Source organism: Coptis chinensis, chromosome 4, assembly GCF_015680905.1.
Source record: "Coptis chinensis isolate HL-2020 chromosome 4, ASM1568090v1, whole genome shotgun sequence".
In the NCBI taxonomy this organism is placed as follows: Eukaryota; Viridiplantae; Streptophyta; class Magnoliopsida; order Ranunculales; family Ranunculaceae; genus Coptis; species Coptis chinensis.
Window position 1 is genome coordinate 85,855,548 of NC_141459.1, and position 17,206 is coordinate 85,872,753.

General features: G+C 34.9%; 1 pseudogene across 1 annotated transcript; it reads right to left on the reverse strand.

The window, feature by feature from the left end:
• Positions 1-4,075: 4,075 nt before the first annotated feature.
• Positions 4,076-16,650, reverse strand: LOC147505311 (ABC transporter C family member 4-like; annotated as a pseudogene). Its single transcript, XR_015193266.1, has 13 exons — positions 15,000-16,650; positions 10,963-13,776; positions 9,504-9,599; positions 9,119-9,343; positions 8,924-9,010; positions 7,815-8,438; positions 7,494-7,657; positions 6,810-7,104; positions 6,422-6,636; positions 5,865-6,167; positions 5,594-5,657; positions 5,285-5,518; positions 4,076-4,467 (listed from the first exon to the last, which is right to left on the reverse strand). The product of XR_015193266.1 is annotated as an ABC transporter C family member 4-like (transcript).
• Between the last annotated feature and the right edge of the window lie 556 nt (positions 16,651-17,206).

Sequence of the window (17,206 nt, forward strand, 5' to 3'; positions counted from 1 at the left end):
CATTTAAGTATGAGTTTAATAACCTGTATCAAAACAAATAATGTGTGAAGACTCAATCTCGACCGTTTCTATATGGCATTTTTTCTAAAACCCAAGAGTTTCGAGTATTTACTGTGACATTTATCATACCCTTAATTTCAAGTGAAACCCCTCAAATCATTAAGTGTTTTAATAAAAGAACCATTTACTTTACAAAATTTAATTCAATATCTAATTCATTGTAAATTATCCCAACCGCAATCCTGCCCCAATCAAACTCAGATCCCCATGAAATCCCCACCACCCTTTGTCTACCCATTTTGTTTTATTATGATAGATTCTAAAAAATATTATCAACTATGCAGAAGAAGAAGTATAACAGAACTATGAGATATGAAAATTATATTAGTCACTCATTTAAATTTCTTGCACCACTCTCTATAAAAAAAAATACCAAACCTTGATAAAACCCATCGACTTATTTTTGTTGTTAGGTTTAATAATAGAAGTTTGATTAAAATTTTGTTAGAATGCCCAATGTGGCGAAGATGATATTGAAGCTATTTGAATAACAAGGCATTCCCAATCATAATAAAAGGATTATAATAAACACTATACTTAAAATACAAAACTATATTTGTCGAGACATTATATTCTCCCTACATATAATACAACTATGTTTTAGGGTTAGTTTAATGTATTTGCATCAAGTTTCCGATTTTACGCTAATTATTCTTTGAGGCTAGTTCAATATAGTTGCATATAGTTTTCGATTTCTAATTAATTATTCTTTGAGGTTAATTCAATGTAGTTGTATCAAGTTTCTGATTTCCTGTTAATTATTTTTTGAGGTTAGCTAGTTCAGTGCAGTTGCACCAAGTTTATAATTTCCCGTTAGTTATTCATTAAGGTTAATTCAGTACAGTTGCATCTAGTTTTCAATGTTTCGTTAATTACTCTTTGATATTAGTTCATTGCATTTGCATTATCCAAGTTCCAATTTTCCGTTAATTACTCTTTGAGGTTAGTTCAATACATCTGCATCAAGTTTCTGATTTCCCGTTAATTATTTTTCGAGGTTAGTTCGCATATAGTTTCCAATTTCCGGTTATTTATGCTTTGAGGGTAGTCCTTTGACAGTATGCCTCAATTGCATCAAATTTATGATTTCCCGTTAATTATTCATTGATGTTAGTTCAGTGCGGTTGCATCCATTTTTTGAAGTTTCGTTAATTGGTTTTTAGATTAGTTCATTACATTTGCATCCAGTTTCCGATTTCGCATTAATAACTCTTTGAGGTTAGTTCAATACATCTGCATCTAGTTTATGATTTATGACTATTTATGTTTTGAGGTTAGTTCGATGCAATTTCATCTGGTTTCTGATTTCTGATTTCCCTTAACTACTATTCTTTGAGATTATTTCAATGTATTTGCATGTAGTTTCTGATTTCCCGCCAATTATTTTTTGAGGTTAGTTTAATGCAGTTGCATTCGATTTTTGATTTCCTGTTAATTATTTTTTAAGGTTAGTTCAATGCATTTGCATCCAGTTTCCAATTCCTCATTAATTATTATTTGAGGTTTGTTTGATGCATTTATGCATACAGTTTCCAATTTCATGTTAAATATTTTTCAAAGATTTGCATCCAATTTTTAATTTTCCGTTAGTTATTCTTTGACATTAGTTTAATGCAGTTGCATCCAGTTTCCGATTTCTAGTTAATTACTTTTTGAGTTTAGTTTATTGTATTTGCATAAAATTTCCAACTTCCCGTTAATTACTCTTTGAGCTCAGTTATGTATTTGAATCCAGTTTCCGATTTCTTTTTAGTTATCCAATGTGGTGTGTAATATCAATTTTCTACTGATCCATCTGTAGTGTCCTTGCAAACATGACATAAAAATAAATTATGTTTGATTTACTATATGGGATCATCAAAGATTATTCAGTTCCCAATTTCTCATTAATTATTATTTAAATTATACCTGACTCACTATATGGGATATTCAAAGATTATCTGTGAACGGGTCCTGTTATATTAATTATTCTCAAAAATATATGCAACTATATATGCAGAACTATTATATATAAATATTATATTGGTCACTCGATCATTTAAATTTTTTATAATATGAAAACCTCATGTACTCTCTATTAAAAAAAAATAACTTGCCATTGATAAAACCCTTCAATTTCATTTTATTGTTTAATAATAGAAGTTTGATTGAAGTTTTGTGAGATTGTCTAATAAGACGAAGTTCATATTGAAGCTACTTGAATAGCAAGGTGTTCCCAATCATACGAAAAGAGATAAGATAAACACCGTTTTAAATACAAAATTATACTTATCCGAGACATTCCCACAACATATAATACAAGGCGAGAGTTTGAATCTGACCCTAACTATGTGAAAACTTGATTCCAAACCAGGCACAGAATGGATTTTTGCAGTCAGAAAATTCTGACATGCCAACTTCCGAAGGGTGTTACTCCTTCTACATAAACCGAAATGCTATGGGGCTTTTTGAGTTTGAAAGAAGGCGGATAACACTTAACGTGTTTTAATGAAAACCAAAATCAATCTCTAAACACACTGAAATTCATCTCCAAATCAGACAAAATTCCTAACTTGAACATGACCAAATAACACGCACCAATATTGGAACAAAATGTATGCCCATTTGAGTACTTATCAAATTTAATAGAAGGGTTCGTGTTCATGTAGTATCCTTATACACCAAGAAAATGGTTCAAAACTAATAGATAGGCTATGCTCACGCGGCACATTAAAGTCAGACTTATAACCTTGCAAAATTATTAGGTGGGGAGAAATACAAAGGGTGTTGTACCTCCTGGTATTGTCTAATTTCTCCCATGCATGGAAATAATATATCATGACTTATTTTAATAAAATAACCAAATCCACACATTTCTATTTAATTAAAATTAACAATTATTAGCCACAAATTAGACAATATATATATATATAAAAAGGAAGTTAGAGAACCCACCACCATAAACTAGCATGTGAAATTTGCTAACAGGAAACTAACATAGAAAATATCCATCAAAACACGTATATCAACAAGGGAATCTTGGTGTCTGTACTTATCTCATGCATCAAAATCAAACAATACCCTTTAGTTAAAATAGTAATCTATAAGATTTTAAACGTAGCTTTTGACAACCTTTTAAACAATCTAAAGGCTCTAGTAAACCATTCAAAGCAATCAACATCTTGCAGACTACCAAAGACCACTTAACAATCCATGAAAAATCTTTATCAAGCAACTGTGAACCTTGCGACAAAAGGACAATATGTCAAATTGTCAACCTTGCTAAGTAACATATAATATACAATATATAAATTCGATAAAATTAATTAATACCTTTTTAAATCTCCAAATCCATTAAATAAAATGCATAACTACTACAAATTATGTGATAATCAAATAATAAAATTTCAAAAGAAATAAGCAAGTTTAGACTACTTACAGGAATTAATCGAAAAAAGTTAAAGCAAAATAACCGGCGAACTCGAAAACCAACGGTAAGGTATTGTCTTCCTCCGCCCCTTTCTCTTTCAAGCACTCTCAAGCAATAGCCATCTCTCTCTCTGTTTTTTCTCTTGTACGTCTCTCTCTGTTTTTATTTTGTATTTCAAAAACCATAAATAAAAACTAACAAAGAGAGAGAGTTCAATTGTAACCAAACCTCTCTAACTCTCCCACGTTTTTATCTTTCTTTATCTTTAGCTTCTTTTCTTATTATTATTATTACTTAACTTCATATATTTAATTTAAAAGGGAAAAAAAAAATAGGGGTGTTACAATATATGTATTATGTGTCACACCCTAAATCAACCAAAACAGTTGGCAGCACCACCGTCCATCTTCTTATTCTCTCATTTCTTCTTTTTGTCTGTGTTTGTTATGTTACTTATCATTTTCTGTGTTTGGTTCTACTGATGTCCTTCTGACTATTTCTTGTTTTGTTTCTAACAAAACCATTACTATTCTGTCTAGGTGTTTGTAGTTATCTCTCATTTGAACATTTTGATCTTCACAATAAGTTCAAAGTAAAACCAGAAAATGAAAAGCAAGATCTTTATAAGCATTTTCACTGTCCCAGCGATTTTTACAAGCATCAATTTTGTAATAAGCCTAATAACGAAGGGAACTCCCCTACTAATAAGCTTGCAAGACCACTTGTACGGTTATTGTCTAATGTACTCCGCGATATGATTCCAATCTTCCAGAAATGAAACTGCATAAAAATCTCTTGTCAAACGGCTGGATTTCCATAGTTCAGCCGATATTAGCCATATTTCTGCCGATATTAGTTGAAGAGCAGCAAAAGCACTGACCATGAGATTCATATAGTCTATAAACCTAAAGAGTTGTTTCCAAACTCCCGGACTAATGCTGCAAAGAGCGAGTGCTGCTCAAGCAATCCTGATGGTTTATCAAATTCGATAGCTCTTCCTGCTCAAACAAAAATCTGATTAGAATTTCACAGTTACAAAAGTACAACATATTATCGGAAATACACAACACCAGAGACCTATGACTGGTTGCGTATACAAGTAGTAGTTAGCTCCATTTCTTAAATAATCATATCTTCCATACTCTTAATCATCTCCATTTTCCTTTCTTCTGTTATTTTTTTGCTAAGATCTTCATCATGTTCAGTCCATTGTCAAAATTTTAGAAGATGGTTATAACTGCAGTGGCTAACTCTATATAGATCTAAGAATTAGCTAGACTTTCGCTTCATTTGAAGTGAAACAAACTCGAGCACTGTCAAACTGCTAGTTGCACCACAAGCCCGAACTTGCAGAAAGGGCAAACTCTGTGAATATCAAGAGGAGGCTTGGGAATAGAACATAAGTTGGACATGCCTATAAAAATAGGGTTGAATATCCTCAAGTACCCTCCAACGGTAACAACAATAGCATCATTCTCGATCCATGTCTATTGCCAACTTAAACTTTAACATGTACAAGTATCTCCATTTAAATTTCAACTATAATCAGCAAGGGAAGAAGTTTCTATTTTTCATGTCTGAAAATCCAATTCAAAATAATCAACTTACGAAAAAAGGAGTCAGGCATATGATAATCCAACAATTGAGTTTAGAAAGTAAATGCTCAGGTTGTTAAATCTTGAGATTAAGTGCTTCCTATGCTACACTAAATATTCTGTAAACAGTCCCAACTGCAATGGAAGCATCATTAATGCAAAGAGATCTAACTATATTGTGATATCATACTGTAACAACAAAATTTAGAAAAATAAATACCTGAATCTATAACTAGTACTCTATCACAATCCATGACTGTTGGTATTCTGTGTGCTATGCTTATGACTGTAGAGTCAGTAAATTCCTCCCGGATGATTCCCTGAATTACGCCATTGGTCTGAGAATTAGCTGTTGCTTCATCCATGAACAGAATACGGCTGCGCTTTAGCATCGCTCTGCCTAAACAGAGAAGTTGTCTCTGCCCCACACTGCAATTGTCTCCGCTATCAATCACTACCAAAGGAAACAGTCAATCATTTGGTAACCAGTCGTTGATTTAAAAAAACTATATGTCTAGAGTACGAATACCTGAAGCATCAAGTTTATCAGGTTTCGCAGACACAACATCTTTAAGTTGGCAGCGTTCAAGGCTCTTCAAGAGGAGAAAACATCAAACTACAACCAGCCTACTAAACTAACTTTATTTCTTGCATGCATGTAACCTCAACATTACATATTTTGCACTTGATGCATAGATGCTTTGCGCTTGAGACATAATCAGTAAAAATGATAAATGATGGCAGCATACTGATGCACCTCTACCTATTCACCTGTTGTGAAGCATGAATGGTGAACTTACCCACCATATCTCTTTGTCTGAATATATTCCAATTGGATCGATGTTGCTTCGAATTGTTCCTTGGAAAAGGACAGGTTCTTGCGGAATGATACCAAAGCGGGACCTAAGGTCATGAACACCTAAAGTTGAAATGTCGACCACATCGATACAAATTTTCCCTCCTGAAACTTCTATAACTCTGAAAAAAGATTGTAATAAAGTTGATTTTCCACTCCCTGTTCGACCCACGATACCAATCTTCTCTCCTTGAATGCTAAGAGTGATACCTTCCAAAATTAGAGGACTGTTGGATCTATATCTAACCTGTTCAACATTAACCATTCAATGGTCTGTCAGTGTTTAAATAATGTATGTCACCAAGAAACGAACAGTGGCCTGAGCAACAAGAAGCTATTAGATGAGTTCATGCTAAAGTGTTATATATTTATCATATCAAATGATATTAGGGCGAGGTGGTTTTCATGATGATCTTATCTAGTCCTCCTTGAGTAATTCTTTAATGTATGCTCTATACTAAATAATCTGTAATTATCAATGCCTTATGACAAGCTTGTTACCTGCAAGTTCTTGATATCAACATCGCCGTGAGTTGGCCAGTTTGGAGAAGGCAGGCAATCCTTAATGTTCCATGGTGCTTCAGATGGGATGTTTATAAATTGTTTTATTCTTTCAACCGAAATCATTCTGTTTTCCACAAAGCAACTCATATATACGGCAAAGAATAACACCCCGTTAAGAGACAGACCATATGATAGAGATAATCCCAAAAACCCTACGCCAAATAAAAGTAGAGGTCATTTTAAACTTTACATAAAGAAAGAAGTTTTAGGTGTAAAAAATCTGTGACAAATAGATTATCCTTTCTTTTCTATATACATTAGAACATTACGATAGGTGTATATGTATGAAAGAGCTACTAGCTAGGACTGTGTTAGGAGATAAAACCTGGCTTGGTGGCATAGCTAGGCAACAAAACCATGAACAAAGCAGAAAAGCAGAGAACAAAACTTCCAATCAACTCCTCGCGGAATCCAAACCATTCATTGGCTCCATTGTTGTGAAAAGTCATACGTAAATTTGCATCCAATCTTTTTATAGTTTCTTGCCAAAACTTTGTCTGCTTCTTGAAGCTCCGAATCGTCATCACTCCAGCAACACTTTCCGAGAAGTGATGTATAACAGGAGCCTTCGTTATTGAGTCTAGACGAGTCAATTCACGGGATGTTGCTAGGTAGTAACCCTGTTCACCAAGTAAATATATATATATATATATATATATATAATAAACATTTTACATTGATCATTCTATATTCATGTTTCAAAATGAACAGAAATCTTTTATGCATTCAGTAAACAATAAGGGTGAGTCTTTGATCAAAACCAGAATTGCTCTGGACGATCAGAACGAAGAACATTGAATATAAAGTGGACGCTACACATGCCAAGTGCTTGATATGGCTTGACCTGGAATCCACTAGTCAAAATTAAATTTTGTGTCACTACTTCTTGGAATATCCATTGGCGCAAAAGTTACTAGAATATTATCTTAAATGTCCTTCCAAGACTTATTCTCTAGCCATGATAAAGCAACAAATCTAGAGTTCAATCAAGCAACAGGACAGCACGTACCCTGTACCAGATGTTGAACCAAACAAGTGGAATTATGAGGAAAATCGTAGGCCAAGTAACTTGACATGTGACGATTATGATGCCGCAGCACTGATGTACATCGCAATGGTCATATTAATAAACAGGGGAAGTAGTAAGTCAATGTTGGTTTGATCATTTGAAACCTGCACAATATTTTAAGAGTTTTTCAATTAGTAAAATTTGTCACCAAACCAACTAATTTGATAGGTAACAACAATTGTCAATTGGAGAACAAGTATACTCAAAAGTGGAATGTGCAGATTAGCTATAAAAGTTCCATACGAGGGTAATCAAGCATACCCGACTAAGAATTCTCCCTGAAGGTGTTGTATCGAAAAATGACATTGGGGCACGTAAGATGCTATTAAGGATTTGCTTGCAAAGAATTTGAGCAGTCTTCAGGCCGACGTAAGTAAGAACTACGTTTCTAATCAAAACAAATACACAAGAAACAGCTGCTAGAACGGCGTAAACACGAAAGAAAAATGAAGGATCAAATGAAGCTCCTCGATCTTCACCGGTCTCAAATGCCAACCAATAGTCACCTGCCATGAGGGAGATTTGCCACAACAATGACATAAGCAACACTGCCACAATTCCCCACCATCCATATGCTTAAGTACTATATGTCTTATACACTCGGAAGCTAACATGACCGGTCTCTCTCTCCTCATCTTCAATGAATTTGGAAGTTCCCTTTTCGGACTCGGAATGGCCTAGTGACTTATTTCGACCATTGGCTACTTGTGGGTATGGACAAGCTGGTTTCTGTCTTATTGGTGGTTTAGGAAAATGCTTAGAATTGTTCATTTCTACTAGTTCCATGGACGTTTTATGTGTCGCAGCAAGAGATCCAAAATCTGAACCAGGTTCATGAAGATCGTTGTATTTTCCAGACTGTACAATCATTCCATCTCTCATGACCTGTACTTGATTTTTCAGAAACGAACCAATTTAGAAAAAATCAAATCAAAAATAGCACAACAACAACAAATACTACTGAAGTCACAAAGTCGAAAGGTATGCTCAATCAGTGTGCCACGTCTCGAACTTGGCAGAGGCATTAAGGGTCACCAAAGTTTTATGTGCAACGTACCAATATGTGACCTAACAACAGGTGAAGTGTGCTGGAAGCATATTTGAAACTGGTGAAGGGACAAAAGTGTAAAAATAGCCTATTAGTACTTCATTGGTTGTGTCATTGGTACAGATTGCAACTTACTTGGGGCCTTGGGGAGATGCCAGAAGCATGTAACGAGTAGAATATGTTTCCATGAGAAGCATTTGGAGAAATTATGTACATTTGTGTGGGGATTCACTACTTAATGATATTATGTCACAAGCATCTTTCATATTTTATATTTTAAAAATATATAATGAATGAATAAAGTCAAAATGTTATGGCTCACCAATATGAGATTCGTGTTATGCAAGAATTCCACTTGGTGTGTTACAAGTAAAATGGTTTTGTTCTTCAGAGCTCCTCTTACACATTCCTGCATAATGGCTTTTTAGTACTACAGTATGTTGGCTATGACACTGAATACTTTTAAACATTGTAATGATACTAAGTTAATTACAGGCAGAGCATATACTTAATTCACCTTGAATAATTCTGATCCAGTGTGAGCATCGACAGCACTAAACACATCATCAAGAAGGTATATATCACAATCCTGATAAACAGCTCTCGCGAGTTGTATCCTCTGTTTCTGACCACCACTTAGGTTAATACCACGTTCACCAATCTCCGTTTGATCTCCAAATTCCATCATTTCTAAGTCCAAGTCAAGTAAACATACTCTAATCACTTCTCTATATTTTTCCATGTAAGTGGCTTCTAACTTAGTTGGTAAAACCTTTGGGTGATGATACCAGAGGTCTGGGGATCGAACCCCGCCAGCATCAAAGAGTTACTGATCTCATTTAAAATAGGCTTGCCAATCAAAAAAAAAAACATACTCTGATCACTTCTCTATATTTTTCCATGTCCATTGCCAATTCAAAAAGAATGTTCTCTTGAATGGTCCCACTTTGGATCCATGATGTCTGTGCCACATAGGCTGTGGTACCATAAACTCGTACCTGTAAATGAAGCACAATACTGTCACTTGAAATTCAAATAAAGGAAATATTCATTGATAATAGGACAATTGATACATTGAACTCACTAGTTTATATAGATATTACAAATACTAATGTATAGAAACTAAATCCTTGATTGGTGCTAACCAAATCAAATGAAATTATAAATATATCTTTCCTATACATATATACTGATCATGAGGACATTATGGACATAGTGATCCTATGCACCTCAGTTATATTCCAATACCCCCCCCTAATCTCATGGTGGTTAATTGAAAAACACCATGAGATCACCACCTCAATGAGAATTTGGTTTCAATGCGATTGGCTTGCTACTCTCATTAAGAGATTGTTGCCGAAATTCAAGCCAAAACTCTGCCAAAACAACCATGAACAACAACATCCAATAAGCCCTCAGTGAATTTGTTCAACAAACCCTATTTCGAACTTGGGAGTTTAGGGTATAATCTGGCAAATCAACTTTTCATTTAAGGAGATCTTGAAAGCTAAATGTGATTCAAGTTCAGGTCTTAAGACAAGTACGTAGAAGAAGAAAAAGGAGGGAATGGAAAGAGAATCACGCCCAACAGTTCAGGAATCGGATGACTTTCTCTTTCTTTTGTTTCCTAAATTGTAGCATTTGATAATCTTAGTATATTCTACATTAATTAGTTTCCAATTAAATCCGATTTCCTTTGTTAACCATGGTTAGGAACGAGTAGGAACTTTTGACAAGTGTCAACTTCCTATTTGTCTCACAAGCCCACATTGAATACGTTCCCACATATAAAATTCACTGTGGTCCGATGTACTTGGTTGTTTTGGAGTTTGGACCTCAAAGGAGAGTGAAGTAAATCTAACTCATAGAAAACAAGTATCGCCATTGAAAATATTTGAAGCTAACAAAAGATTATCAAAAAATTGATAACCGTACAAAGTACCACAACGCGTGATTGTTTGAGTTACGTTGACTAGTTGGAGAAAGAACCTTCTTATTTCTGTGGATACAAAATAGACTGTTGTGTGTCAAGTTATGTTTAAATGTAAAAGTATTGGGGTGGTTAAACTTGAATGGGTAAAATAGGAAGGGAAACATTTCAAGAAATCAAAACACGGATAGCAAAACATATTAACACTTTTCTTAATATAACATCTTTTGCCTATTACACTCTGAAAAAGGTATTAAAACCCAAAGAAATTATTAGGAGTACTCATTATTAGTAGGCTTTAAAGGTGTTTTTTTCTCAAAACAGGCGCCCTAGCCCAATTTCCAGATTTATTTTTCAGCTTTAACTCCATGAACCTTTACACAAAGTTAGTAAATTCATCAATCAAATCACCCATTAATTATAAATTGTACCTTTCCCGAGATCTTGTGCATCTCACCAAGAATAGATGCAAGTAATGATGATTTTCTTGATCCAACAGTGCCAACAATTGCAGCAAGCTCTCCTTTCTTGATCCTCAAATTCAAAATTTTCAAAACAATTTCTCCACCATCATTATCCCAAGCAAACATTCCATCCTTCACCTCAACAGCAAAGCTCTCATCACATCCTTCCTCTCTTTTCCTGCCTCCTTCAACCAACAACAGTGCCATCCAACCTTAAATCATCGATTGTGAAATTGATGTAAGAGCTTGGGGAAATATAGGCTCTTGCAAGATCTTAATTAGTCGAGCTGAAAATATTGTCCCGAATCCAATGGAAAAACCATATCGTTGTACCAAAAGACAGTGTGGTCACAATCACAGGGGTGCTCCACAGTAATACAACACTAGCAGAGTTTGTGAACATGAATTTGGATAGCCAATTGTACTCAGCATCTCTAAATTCTTGTACTCTCTTATAAAAATGTTCCTCCCAAGCTTGCAATTTGATCATCCTCATGTTGTTAAGCATTTCGCTAGTCGCCTTCATGCGAGAATCTGTCATTTTCATTAGATTGTATTGATAACGATTATTTCGACGAGTGTTTAGCATAACAAACGCCATTATCACAATGATTGCAAGTAATGCTGAAATCGCTGAGACACCAATGTACATGCAGAGTAGTCCTAAAGCAACTATGATTTGGCACGGCATTAGCCACAAATTGTGAAGCTGGAGTACCATGTCCGAGTTGTTGAACGCCAACCGATATGTAGTTTACGATCTCTCCTAGCCCATGAGCTTGTCGAGGAGAACTAGATAGTCTAAGGCCTTTTTTGTACAGTGCAGTAATTAAAGCTGATCGAATAAGCATACCAACATTGTGAGACTGAAAATTAAACTGATGAGAGCTAAGGACTTCAATAATTTTTGCTACCAAGAGAGCGCAACAAGATAGAAAAAAGGTGAGTTACCTTTGTCGGATGAGAAAGCAAATAATTGTTGGAGCAGGACAGGACCAATGTACATGAAACAAACCGAATAACTGCTAAGAAAGCAGTGGAAACAAAGTCTTTCCAGAAACACAATGAACTGGATGCTTTGAGCTTTCAGATGGTTTAGGCCAGTTGGATTCAAAGACTTTGAGATAAACTCTGCTCCATGATTGGGAGCAATATCGGATTTAAATCCTGAGAGGGGATTTGTAGCCTTTTTCCAACAACGGATTCAACCAAAACATAGCTCTTGAGAATAAAGTAGCTCAAACGAACCCTGCGACATTTGATTTGCTCAGTAAAGGTTCATCATTTAGTTTTGGGTTTTTTTTGGGGAGTCCTACTTGTAATTTTGTTTTTGATTCCTTTAACCTCCTTCTTGATCCTCCCATATTTCTCTGTCTTTTCAAGTCTGGACTGTGGAAGTGTAGGTAGGGGGAAAGTAATATATGCACCAGCCATAGTAAAGTATTAGAAACACTTAAAGCATGTTTAGTCTTTATGACAAAAATGTCCCTTTCTTTGTTTAAGGCACCAACCACCCACAAACAAAAATCATGATAGTTTGCCATTTATTATTTTCGTACTAAACATTCCACGAAATTAACAAAGAGCAGCATGCGGCCCAACGCCTATGGTACTGAAAACCAGACTAACGGATACAAAATGTGAGAATTCATGAGTATTGCAAGTGCTTAAACAATTAACAACGAAAATAAAACGAGTGCTTAAACGATCCTTTAGTTAGCACAATAATAGTATGAACCATTCACATATGCATATAAGAATTCAAATTGATTGCTTCCTGAGTTCCTGATAAGGTTGGGTTTAAATTTTTAGCTAAAAGTAACAGAATATATATTGAATAAAATGCTTGATATAAAACGTATTTTTGTTTCAAAAAATTTATTAGTAAAATTTACTTTGATTCCTTGTATAAAATGTATATCCCTCCCCACCCACCCCCGCCCTCCTTTTTCCCTTCTATAATGGTAATGGTGTACTGATTTCATGTGTTTACTTGCACGAATATTAATTTGCAACTTTTGTATTTGTTAATCTTTATTACTTACCAATCTACATTTTTCTTTATAGTATATTCTTTTTGTTTCTTAAATTTTTTAGATTTGTTTCCATGCTCAGAGTCATTTTTATAGAAGCCTCATTCGATTGGTATTAATTTTCCCTGAATTGACATGTTCTACAGAGTCCTAATTTAGTAGATATTGTCATTTCCAGTAACTAATATGTTTTTAACGATTTCTTTTGTAATTGAAATTACTTTTTCCTTATCTTTTTGATGAGGGACTTCAGTGAAAAATTTACCGAATCATTGTTGTATTCTCTAAAACTCTAAGAACAAACTTTATAATATAAAGATGGAGAAGAGCTCAGAATATGGGATGTGGAGGAGACCTGCGGCCCAGTCCTTATATCCCCTCCGGAGATGTCCTATTAAAACTCTAGTACTCTATCAATGACTACCACATACTGCTTCTTTATCAATAGGTTAAATTGCAAAATTTCGGTACAAAGGAGTAAGATACGACCGATGTTTAGATCTAACAAAAAAAAAAGTTTCTTTGGATACCAGTTCCTGATATTCCAAACTGCATGCCAATCATTGTCAACAATGCTGGATGCAATATCTGCTCGGTTTAAGGAACTCACCTGATCAGGAGTTAGAAAAACTGATCCCAAAAAATGGTTGTTTATCATATCCTCTTATGCTAAAGTTGCTGAAGACTTTTGATCATGAAACTTAGCTGCACTAAACTTCACGAGATTCAACAACTTCCTCTTGTGAACCTGAAATTGTCCGGTATAAGCATCTAACCTCACATAGTCACATGTCAATAGGGACGAACATTTGAAAAAAAAATCATTTCGCATGATGTGCTCAACCAAATGAACTTTCAAACATATTTGTAACCAAATGCTACGTTAACTAAATTTTTTAGTATCATCCTATAAACAAGACTAGCTAGTATTACAAAACAACATAGCATTACAGAGAACTTGTTCCATACCAAAGCACAGGATAAAGTACGTAAGCAATAGAAAACTTTCTCAAAGTCCAACAAATCACACCAGAACATGTTCCATACCAAAGCACATGTCCATCTTTTAGAATGGAAGTCAATCAGGAAATAAGCAGATATGATAAACTAATAAACATCCAATGTTAGACGTCTAAACAACTCAACATATACAATGAAACAGTCCCATAAATGCATGATGCACGTTCAAATAAACTATACATGCAAATGTTCCCTAGTCATACTGGTTTTGATCTTTTTCTTTGGAGACACCAATTGAGGTTAGCAATTGCCATAATTGACAAGGAGTTCGGAGACACCAATAACTTAAAGTACCTTTACTTAAGGTGAATATGCGTCTTCAAAATATGAAAAGAAAAAAATCGGTGAATACTTTCACATAGGAAAATACAAATAAATACATAAATCAAAAAATAAAAATAAGTAATAATTATTGCTATTGTGGGTACAGATGAAGAGAAGAACGTAAAAAAGATAGCAGCTTACAAGTAAAAAATTGTTTAGACCGATAACCTAGTTCACTCTTCAACAAGAATAGAGTAAATCCCAAATGCACATTTTAAGAAGCATTATAAAAGGAAAATGAATATGGAACCAAGCATTGTTTCTCATGATATGCAATGCAAAATGACCTTCTATACATATAAGTAACAATGAACAACTCAAAATTCTTTCTTTAGTACAATTAATATAATATCATAAACAAGGTCACCAGTATTACAAAACATCACATTCAACCTGTTCCAACCAATGCACAGTATGAAATAAGTGGGCTGTAAAATAATTTCTAAAGTCCAACAAATCCAACCAGGATATACAAGAAGAATGTACTCATTTTAGAAAGGTAGTCAAACAGAAACAGGAAACCAGCAATTCACATAACTAACCATAAAGAAGAGATGATATGATGAAAAATGACAATAAAGAACAGATAATACTAGTTAACATAATCACAGTATATGAAGAACTTACTAGGCATCCTTGGACCATGATATTGAATGTGAAATCATCTGCAGCAAAACCCTTCTCTTGCGTCTCATAAAACAAATCTTGAGCTTCTTTCGAATTCCCTTCTCTAAAACATCAACTAATCATTACGTTATATGTCCTAGTGTTAATAAGCTGCAAATCCCTGGCTGAGAGGGTACGAAAGATTTCCTTGTCCTCACTTATTTTACAATCTTTGCACATGCCATCAATGATGATGTTGTAAATCAGAAGATCAACTTTCGTTCCATTATGTTCCATCACACGGAACAGTTCCATTGCTTCAGCAAACCACCATTTCTGAAGAGGCCATCTATTAATGAACTATATGTGAACTGGTCTGGTTTTTCCCCACAAGCTATCATGTCTTTCAGAAGCTCTTTTGCAACCGAAACTTCTCCACTCTTGCAAAATCCAGCTATCAGGGTATTATAGGTTATAGTGTTGGGTTTGAATCCCTTAAGTTGCATCTCCTTGAAAACTTGAACTGCCTTGTCCATCCTCTTAGCCTTGCAATAGCCATTGATCAAAATGCTATAGCTAACTACATTAGGTTTTAAACCTCTTTGAGACATTACTAGTAACAAATCATAAGCTTCGTTTGTCTTGCCTTCTTTACAAAGAGCATCCAGCAAAATGTTAAAAGTTACAACATTCGGTGTGACATTCTGTGCCCGCATTTTGTCAAACAAATGCATGGAATCTATCCATCGACCAGATCCGCATAGCCCGCAAATCAAAGAGCTGTAGGTGATAACATTAGGTGTAAGGTTTCTGGAGGTCATTTCCTGAAATAGATTCAATGCCTCGTTCACCAAATTCTCCTTACAAAGGGTGTCGATAAGCATACTGTATATATGAGCATTTGGAGGAAACTGTTTCTTTTCCATTGCCCTCGTGAATTGAAGAGCAGCAGTAGAATTCACAGACTTGCAAATCCCGTTCATTACAGTCCCATAACTGACTTCATTGCATGGATATCCGTTTTCCAGCATTCGGGTAAAAAGATCCATAGCGTCACAACATTAGGCTCAAACCCGCGTTTCAGAATACTAGCGAGAATAGCAAAACCGAAATCAACCCGACCCATATTGGAGTAACAATTGATTAGTGTAGAAAGTGTAAAAATATCAGCGGCATCCATCCTTTTGGACAGAAAAGTGGTCCATCTTGACAAGTGCTCGTAGTAATTGGTTAAAAAAGAAAATGGAAGGCGAGTGTTTCATCTGAATCAACTTATTAAACAGACCCAAAGCCTCATCAATTCCAAGTGTTCCTGATTTACATCTGTCTCGTACAAAATACGAAAAAGTGGAAGTAGCAGTGTTGTAACGAAAAACAGAAGGAAAAATTGTTACCCTCGATAATCGAACAACAGATGCTGGTCTTCTCCACAACGCCATTTCTAGCAGCACCAAATCAGTTGTTTTATTTATTAGTAGTAATGGTGTGACTGCCGATGTTTGTAGAGGACAAGTTTGGTAAAATTTCGGAAATTTCAGAATCGGCAAAATTTGAAAGTAAATCGGAAATTTAATTATATATTCGGGTTTGTTATGAAATCCGTGGGGATGCCCACCATTGATATGTATTTATCTTGGTACTCTTCTATCTGGTGTTTATCCTGATAACCCTTTATCTTGGAAAAGAGGTTACCTAGTTGTATATAAAGGTAACCTCCTCCTATTTAGACTTACCTCAATGAATAATAATTCTCTCTATCTCTTTCTCTATGATTCAATACATGTTAAGTTAGTGTGGTGTTCTTTCTAAGTCGGTATAATTTCTAACGCGTTATCAGCACGATAGTCTCTAGCTTTGGATTAAAGAAGAGCACAACTGATAAGCTCTCGGATAGATCTTGGCTTCAAAATCTACTTTAGTTTATCTTCCTAGGTATGGATCGTGGAATGTATGATTGTGATAATAACTTATGTCTAGTCGACAGTGCCACAACACACACAATACTGAAAAACCATAAGTTTTTCTCAGAGTTGGTTTTTAATCCACAAAATGTATCCACCATAGCGGGACTGGTACAAATCATTAAAGGTTTCGGCAGAGCCCATATTATGTTACCAAATGGTACTCATATATTCATCAAAGAAACATTGTTTTCAAGTAGTTCCAGAAGAAACTTACTTAGCTTTAATGACATCAGAATGAATGGGTACCATATGGAAACCATAAGT